This window comes from Symsagittifera roscoffensis, chromosome 8 (genome assembly GCF_963678635.1).
Source record: "Symsagittifera roscoffensis chromosome 8, txSymRosc1.1, whole genome shotgun sequence".
Lineage (NCBI taxonomy): Eukaryota > Metazoa > Xenacoelomorpha > Acoela > Convolutidae > Symsagittifera > Symsagittifera roscoffensis.
Genome location: NC_087069.1, coordinates 40,752,631 through 40,762,298, shown reverse-complemented (window position 1 = coordinate 40,762,298; position 9,668 = coordinate 40,752,631).

Sequence of the window (9,668 nt, the reverse complement as noted above, 5' to 3'; positions counted from 1 at the left end):
AAAATCAAGTTCCAGTTTTTGGAATTTTCTGTCTTCAATTTTCGTGTTTGAATTATAATCGTCTATAGTTAAATAATGTCTAACTGATACTACCCGGAAAGAAGAAGTAAAATTGATTAAAATAGATTTGTTTGTAAATGATAAATTAAATTGCCGTGTTTATACCTGAACTTAATTAAGAGGCATGTTTTGCTCAAGTTTGTAGCTTTTATAAAATAATTAAAATTAAATTTCAATTGAATCTTAATTAATTTTTGCGTACTTCATTTTTTGAACCGATAGAATTTTCTGTTTGTATGAAGAGAGAATAGCTCCCAAGAAAATATCTATAAATTTTTGAGAATGCCGTTAAGAAAAAGATTGAATGGCGGCGCATTAAGTTGAAAGATTTGTTTCTAAAAAAATAATTTGATTTTTTTATTCCACAGATGGAATTTCAAAAAATTTTAATCGAAACAATAAAATTTCTAACAAGGTAATAACTAAAATAATTATCTTTTCCCTTTGATGGTTTGGCCTGTCATTCTATTATAATTACCCACAGCTGAAAGTTTACAAATTCGTGATCGAAACTAATAATCTATTTTATAAATAATGAAATGAGTGTCATTCAATTTTTCGCTCTGACCTTTCTTGATCTGAAATCATGACACCAAATTCGTTGTTGAAATTGTGTGTTATTGCAATAATTTTCATATTTCCAGAAAAATTGACAGCAGTGAAACGACTTGCTGAGTTTTCCCTCGGCCCAGAAACCCTTCTTGGCCTAGGAAAACCAATCGGAACTACGTTTTCAGTTACCACGAATTTGCTTTGTGTGTTGGTTTGTTTGCGCGATGCGCACTGTCATTCATCGAGTAAGTGTAATGTTTTCTTTTTGAAAACTTTTTGAATTTTCAATACGACATAAGAAAGTTTGTTTTAAACTCGTTGGGTGATAAAATAAAGTTTAAACTTTCTTTTTATGAGCGCTTCATTACCTCTTTGTACTATTTCAAGACATCTGTTTTTGACTGACCTACCTTAAAATTTTCGAGTAAAAACGAAACGAGAAAAAGAGCTTGAATGAGTTTTTCTTTTGAACATGAAATTGAACGTATAAAAACATGAGCTGTTTTTTATTTTGAACATGAAATTGATCGTATAAAAACATGAGTCGTTTTTTTTTATGATAAAAGATGCAATCATCAGAAATCTATTTCACAACTCAAATTTCATATAATTTTTTTTCGATGAAGAGTTTTTTTCTGATTTTCCCTGAGTTAATTAATTACAACTTATCTCTGTTGCTTGTGTGTAAGTGTCAAGGAATGAAACCGAACCGAAATACTATAATTAAATATTGCAATATGGTTTCTCGCTTTTTCAGGATTTGTAGTAATTGATTACACCCAAAATGCAATTTTAGCAATTTAATTTTTGAAATTTTTGCAAGTTAAGTTTAAATTCATTTGCTGAAATTAAATTAAGTTATAGTTTATATACAAAAAAAAATGGCACAGAAAACGCACATTTTTCAAGAATCAATGATTTAGTTCAGAATTTTATAAAGATCGTAATGATTATTTTACTCGTTTTTTTTTCAGGTAAAAATTTTACAGGCTGAAATTATTTCTTCGCGGTTTGACTATTGATTTCTTTTTAAGTTCAGCACATTTCTTTTTTTAGAAGGAAGGCAAACTCCACTATTGAACAGCAAAATAGCTTGATCACATTCGCAGTTAGCATGCGTTAACAAATCTATATCTAATTTTTTCAAGTTAATACATTTTCCCGACAACTAATATATAATGCTACTGAATAATTTCTTCAACAGGCATATCTCATCAATAGATAACTTTAAAGCATATCTACGTTTTAAAATCCCGTTTTTTAGGTTATTGGTTGTTGAACAACCAAGTTCTTATGCTTCTGTTATTTTTTGTGCTTTTTTATGCTTTTGTTGCTTAAATATTCCAAAGGGGTTGGCTAATTCTTCAACTTTTTAAAGACCTGATTTTTTGAAGTGCGATAACAAATGTTTGTTCAAGTGTCTACTGCAAAGCTGCCTTTAGATTGAGATTTGATGCAATATAAATAATTGATAATCAATTGAAGAATAGAGAATCATTGAAGAATTTTATGCATTGAAAAATTTTTAAGACATTGTTAAAGACTTTTTAAGAAGTTTGTTTTATAGTTTTCTCAGAAACAAAAAAAAACTTTCTCCCGCAGCCATAGTCTGCTGGGCGTATGTGAAACATAGTTTTTGAAGTTGTTATTTTAATTTTTCATTATGAAAAAAAACTGTTTCTTGTTATTAAAAAAACTGTTTTTTTTAAACAGTGGTCATTAAAAACAAGTTTTGTTGGTTGAGATGTCATAAGTTTTTTCAAAGCTAATTTACTTAAAGAATTGTCACAGCAGGAGTTGTGTATGCCAGACAATTCTAGAACCAGTGTGAACTAGTTATGTAAACTAACTAATCATTTTTCATGACTAAATTTCTTCTCGTCTAACTTCGCAATAAACCAGTATATCTCTAGACATATTGAGACGGGAAAGATAAGAGTAAGACTAGGATTTGTATTGAGCTAAGGAGTTGCACGAAACTATCCGGCTGGAAATAGATAGCGTGACGAACAGATGGTGTACACTATCCGAAATTTTTCTGTGAGAAGGCCACCCCGGACCTAAGCTCATTTCTACTGTTGTATTTAGTTCACAACCCATTTCTTCAAGAAACCTTCAAGTTTATATATTTTAGGATTTATATTCATATTTTTATTTTAAATTGATTTACGATGAATTGTCGTTTTTTTGAATTGCTGCTACAAAACGGAGATTTTTCATCAATTGTGGTTTTCTACAATTTTTTCTACAACCTCACGCATAGACACGCATACCGAACGTTTTCACTGTGAAACAAAGAGAATCTATTATAATTTTAAGCAACTCAGCAGGGAATTTTAGTTCGTAGAACAGCAAATCTGACTTTTTAGGGGTGTTTCACAAAAGATGCTACCTTTATACTGACCAACATGATTCGGACTTTCCAGGACAACTTACAATTAGTTCACACTCCTCAGAGGCTGGAAAAGAGTTGAATACGTACAGCATTGCATTTCCAGGATTTCAGTGTGTTGTGGATGGACATCTCAACTTTAAATCTGAAAAATGCGATCTGCAAAACAAGACGGTTGATTGACTTTTTTGTCAAAATTAGTTCTTGGTTTTTTTTTTCAATTTCAGTAGTCAAACAGAACACAATGATCGGACTGAAGTAAAATTGACGAAAAATATTCTCAAATTTTTTCTTAGTTGCACAAGCGAAGCAAGGTTTGTGCTATGCAACAATTTCATTTTTTACAAAACAATACAAGTGACAGAAAAAGCATAAAAGATTTTAAAAAAACCCAAGCGTTAATAATCCGTCACCTTTTTCGAAAAATGGAATTACAAGGGATTAAGACGAGATCACTCGTATCGGGGCAATGATAACATCCTTGAATGTTGCCATTCCCCTGAAATGTCTATGCGGCAGTGATCGATCAAAAAAGGAGATTATAATTCAAAATAACTTTAACTTGTTCATTTTTTTGAAGAACATCTCCACACGCTATTTAAAGTACGAAGTGACAGATAAAGCATAAAAGAGTAAAAATCACGAGCGTTGAAAGTTCGTGACTTCTTTCGAAAGTTGGAACAACAAGGGATTAAGACGAGATCGCTCGTACCGGGGCATTGACAACATCCTTGAGTTGTGCCGTTCCCTTATAACGTCTATGGAGCAGTGATCGACCATAAACATAAATAAAAATTCAAAAAATCAAAATACCCGCGGTAAGAGCAAGAAAATTATCTTCCATTAGTAATCCCAAGTGATCCAAACCGGCAAATTGCAAACCCTTACAACTGTAAAAAAAAATTTATAGAAAAAATAATTAAGCTCAGAAAAGTTATGAGAAAATGGAGTAATAATTCACAAATAGTCCATAAACTATCAGCAAAAAACTTTTGCTTCATTTTTCCTTATTTTTCAAAATTATCCGAGTAACAACTGAAATTAAATCATATAGACAACCGTGGTTCGTTTACATGTGCACCATAAAGGCTCAATTTATTTTCCACGTCAGTTTTTCGCTTTCTCATTTTTTTGGCAAAAACAGGAAAGTTTTGTAGCTCATTGAAAAACTGCGAAGCTCAATTTCTCGCTTTTTTGGAAACAGTTTCTAAAGTTCATTGATTGACACTACATAGCCATAGTTAAAAACACGAGAAGAGTATTTGTGTATTTAACATCCGGATAGTTAAATACACAAGGAGAGTGCAAATGACAACGGATCTCTTTTTATTACTCGACCCCCCTACCTGTTGCAAAAGGGGGCCCCTTACCAAGTTTAGAGTTTAGGTACTATAGGAGGAGTAAATAGTCAAACAGACAATTGACTGCTTAAATTACATGACTGTTTTTCCAATCAACGTATATTTGTTTCAGCTAAAACCATTGACCCCAATTTGTACCAATTGGACTTGGACGTCCGATATAGTAGATCCCTGTAACGGAATCGGCGACTCTAGATTGATACCGATCGGAATTGAAACAACAACGTGCCCAAATGTAGCTACAGGCGATAGCGAACTGCAACGAAAGTACAATCACAGTGTCCAAATTCTCTATGACATCAGCAAAACTAGCAATCGTTCTGTTGCTGAAAAAGAATGCCAGAACAAAAATTTACACTTGTTCTCTGGCTTTGAGCTTGTTGGTTTTGGTAACTGGGATGCAACTCTTCTCCTTTCAAAAAGTGGCACTTATTTCTGGACAGCATTCACAATGAACTGGGAATCTTTCCAGGCGAAAGTTCCAGAAAAACATATTTGGATATCTTTGAATTGCAGTGCCGAACTTTGGAACGAAAATAAAGTCGATCAACACAACGCAGATGGAAAGGAAAAGGATTTGGTTTTCTTTGACGGGACTGGAAAACTTTTTATCGCCTCGAGTGGATTCGAAGAAGCTTTCGTAGCATGTGATTTGTGGGAACTGATAGACAGCAAAACTAGTCCAAATATTTGGGTCGAGTAGGAGTCATCGTCTTTATCACGTCCTCCCCTGTAAATTTACTTGGAAACGAGTTTAATTATGCCATTATGTAGATTATACTTCAAAGAATAAATGATTCATTAAGTTTATTTGGGGTGTTTTCTAGAAACTTCATTTGAACGAAATTGATGCCTGACTAACTGTTTATGAGTAAGAAGTTTCGGTTCAATTTTTATCGAAAAATTTAAACAATACTTATTTCTCGCGTTGTTCTTGCCCAGCTTTATATTCATGGCTTTCTCTAGTGATTCAACCTGATAAGTGATTCGGTTGCCTCCAGTGACTCATTCTGATAAAAAATGATTGTACAGTTTTCATTTTAATTTGGTTTGCTTAGATAGTTAAAATCAGTATACTGCCGTCAAAACCATTATTAGGGACAATGAGCAGCTATTGCGTGAAGAGACCGGGTGCACAAGATTTTGATATATCTAGATTAAAATGAGACTAGATTGATTGAGTGATTTTAATAGCAATGAAATATGTATCAAAAACCCGGAATATTTAAAGTCCCCAATTAAATACATTGTTGTTTTTTGCCGAGGTGGCAGTGGAGTGAAGTCATGTTGGGTAATTTGGCTTTCCAACCTCTATAAATGCGTCTGCATTTAATGTACATTATTTTTTTAATAAAAAAAGTTGATCAACTGTGGTCAAAGAAATTTATTGCTGTTCAAAAAGTTTAGTTGTTTTTACACCAAGTCTTGAACTTGGCTCCACTAGTAACTACATCAATCATAATTATCAAATTGGGCAGTTTAAAAAAGATCAACTTGGCTTTTTTGAAATTGTCAACGTCAACTATCAGTTTAGTTTGTTTTCTTTAACAACATAAGAGTTTTGGAATAATTGTTGTTCTAATTCTCTTTAATATACCCTAAGATCCCCACTCAGATTGTTCCGGCTCTTTAAGGAACAAAATGAACGTCGGTATTTCCCAATAAGTTTGATCGGTGCTGTTCAATTTTTGTGAATGGAAGACGCTTTGTGAGCATATCGGCTGCTATTGCGTCTGTCGGCGTTTAGATCAAGCAGATCGTTTTGTCTTCGAGTTTCTCGCGAATAAAATGATTTTTCGGTTCGATATGCTTGGATTGCTTATGCATGACTGGGTTTGTAGCAGTTTTGATGCAGCTCTGATTGCCTTCTTCAGTGGGAGTGGGTTTCTGTTGTTCGTATTCCATTTCATAAGAAGATTTCGCGTGAATACTGCTTCTTATACATGTGAAGCCAGTGAATTGTATTCGGCTTCACAAAAAGAAGGTGACACAGTCGATTGCTTCTTCACTTTCCAGCTTATCGGGTCCGCGCGTTGCCCGAGCTTGTAGTATTAACCTCTTGCAGAGCGCCTGTCATCAGAATCGCCGCTCCATTTAGCGTCAGTTTCGCCAAAGCGTTCGGAATCGTGGTCCTTGGAGTATGCATTTTTCAGGTTTTTGTGTGCTGGAGGTAGCGTAAGTCTCGTTTACCGGCGGAACAGTGTTCAGATTACAATATGTTGTAGATGTTATACGGAAAAATTATATTCAAAAAATTACTGAATAATCAAAACCACCCCAAGCATAAATATTCCGTCACTTTCGTTCAAACTTGGAGCCCTAATAAATTACAAGAATGTTCGTATCAAGTGAAGCGATGCGCCCTTCCTGAATGTTTCTGATTGCCTTTTAATTTCTGTGGAGTTGTGTTTGATGTTAAAAAAACAATAAAGTATCAAAAAAACACGACTTCAAGAAACTCACAAGCTATTCAAAGTCCATAGTGATAGATTAAGCACAAAAAATTTATGAACAAGAAAATTTATTTTGGCACTGATCAATTGAGTCGAATAATTAGCCGCTCTATCGTTAATAGCGCGAAGTAGGTGGCGCAATAATTACCTCATTTGGCCACTAAGTTGGCAGTTTGAAAACCGAACCAACATCATTCAAATGTTTAATATCGAGTTAAAATGGATAGCAAACTGCGACTGAGAGATTTACACAGTTTTGAAGTTATGTATGCCCTCAACAAAACTAACAATCCCTCTTTTACTGAAAAAGAATGCGAGATCAAAAATTTTCACTTTTTCTCTGGTTTGAAATTTTTGATTTTGAAAACTGAAAAGCAAGATTTTTCTCTTCTTCGAAATGTGATTTCTGAACAGTTTTCACAATGACCAAGTTCTAGGGAAAAAGCTCCAGAAACACATGCTTCGATATCTTTGAGTTGCACTGCCTGATTTTGAATAAAAAGACAGTCGAGGAACTCAATGTTGATGGAGAGGAAAAGTTTTTGGGTTTATTGACTAGAATGAAAAATGTGTTGTCGTTTCTCGTGAATTTGAAATTTTTTGAAGAATGTTATTTCTGGGAACAGACTGACAACGAAACTAATCTATTTAACGATAGTAATGCTTTGCTGTCGAAAACTAACGATGGAGATTTTTGGGACAAAATGGACAATTACACTGAGCAAATTAAATCGCCTACAAAATATTAGTGATGCTTATATAATGAACCAACCTTATTCATGCCATTTTGCTTAATAACTCACAAAGATCAAATTTTTAAACAACAAAGATGAAAGAAATTGTACTTAGTAATGGTGGGCAAAAACAAAACGAGAGTTTTCGCGCAAACTGAAATCTTTTTCTCACAAAATTAAAATAGTTTTTTTTTCAAGCCAGAAAGTACATTGAAGTAACTACTACTCTTGAGCATAAAAGAACAAAAAAACCCCAAGCGTTAATAATCCGTCACCTTTTTAGAAAAAGGGAACAACAAGAGATTAAGACGAGATCACTCGTATCGGGGCAATGGCAACATCCTTGAATGTTGCGATTCCCCTAAAACGTCTAAGCGGCAGTGATCCATCATAAGAAGAGAATATAATTCAAAAAATATAACTTTAAAAAGTTGTTTATTTTTTGAAGAACATCTCCACACGCTATTTAAAGAACGAAGTGACAGAAAAAGCATAAAAGATTTAAAAAATCCCGAGCGTTGAAAGTCCATCACTTCTTTCGAATGTTAGAACAACAAGGAATTAAAACGAGATTGCCCTTATCGGGGCAAGGACAACATTCTTGAATGTTGCCGTTCCCTACAACGTCTATAGAGTAGTGATCGATCATAAAAAGAGATGAAAATTCAAATTAAACCATTTTTAAAAAGTTGTTTGTTTTTTGAAGAACATGTCCACACGCTATTTAAAGTTTGAAGTGACAGAAGAAGCATAAAAAATTTTTAAAAACCCAAGCGTTAATAATCCGTCACCTTTTTCGAAAAAAGGAATAACAAGGAATTAAGACGAAATCACTCGTATCGGTGCAATGACAACATCCTTGAATGTTGCCATTCCCCTAAAACGTCTACGCGGCAGTGATCGATCATAAAAGGAGATTATAATTCAAAATACATAGCTTTAAAAAGTTGTCCATTTTTTGAAGAACATCTTCACACGCTATTCAAAGAACGAAGTGACAGATAAAGCATGAAAGAGTAAAACTCCCGAGCGTTGAAAGTTCGTCACTTCTTTCGAAAGTTGGAACAACAAGGGATTAAGACGAGATCGCTCGTACCGGGGCATTGACAACATCTCTGAGTGTTGCCGTTCCCTTATAACGTCTCTGGAGCAGTGATCGACAATAAAATGAGATAAAAATTGAAAAGAAACTTCTTTAAAAAGATTGTTTCATTTTTTTGAAGAACATATCCACAGGCTATTTAAAGTACGAAGTGACAGAAAAATCATAAAAGAACAAAAACCCCAAGCGTTATTAATCCGTCATTTTTTTCGAAAGTTGGAACATCAAGGGATTAAGACGATATTGCTCGTATCGGGGCATTGACAACATCCTTGAATGTTTCCGTTCCCTATAACGTCTTTGGAGCAGTGATCGACCATAAAAAGAGATAAAAATTCAAATAAACAACTTTAAAAATGTTGTTTTTTTGAATAGCTTCTTCAAACCCTATCTTGAGTTTGAAGTGATAGAAAAGGCATAGAAGATTTTTTGAAATAAATCACTACTTTGACTCTTTTCAATTCGGAACAATTTCTTAGCCTGATTAAATAGCCTCTCCCGCGGTAAGAGCAAGAAGTATAGCTCCCCATTAGTAATCCCAAGTGAGCCAAACCGGCAAATTGAACACCCTTACAACTGTGAAAAACATTTTTTTTATAGGAAAAATAATTAAGCTCAGAAAAATTATGACACAATGGAGTAATAATTCACAAATTGTCCATAAACTATCAGCGAAAAACGTTTATTTCATTTTTCCTTATTTTTCAAAATTATCCGAGTAACAACAGAAATTAAATCATATAGACAACCGTGGTTCGTCTACATGTGCACCATAAAGGCTAAATTTCACTTCCACGTCAGTTTTTTGCTTTCTCATTTTTTTTGGCAAAAACAGGAAAGTTTTGTAGCTCTTTGAAAAACTGCGAAGCTCAATTTCTCGCTTTTTTCGAAAGTTCCTAAAGTTCATTGATTGACACTACATGGCCATAGTTAAATACACAAGGAGAGTATTTGTGTATTTAACATCCGTATAGTTAAACACACAAGGAGAGTGCAAATGACAACGGATCTCTT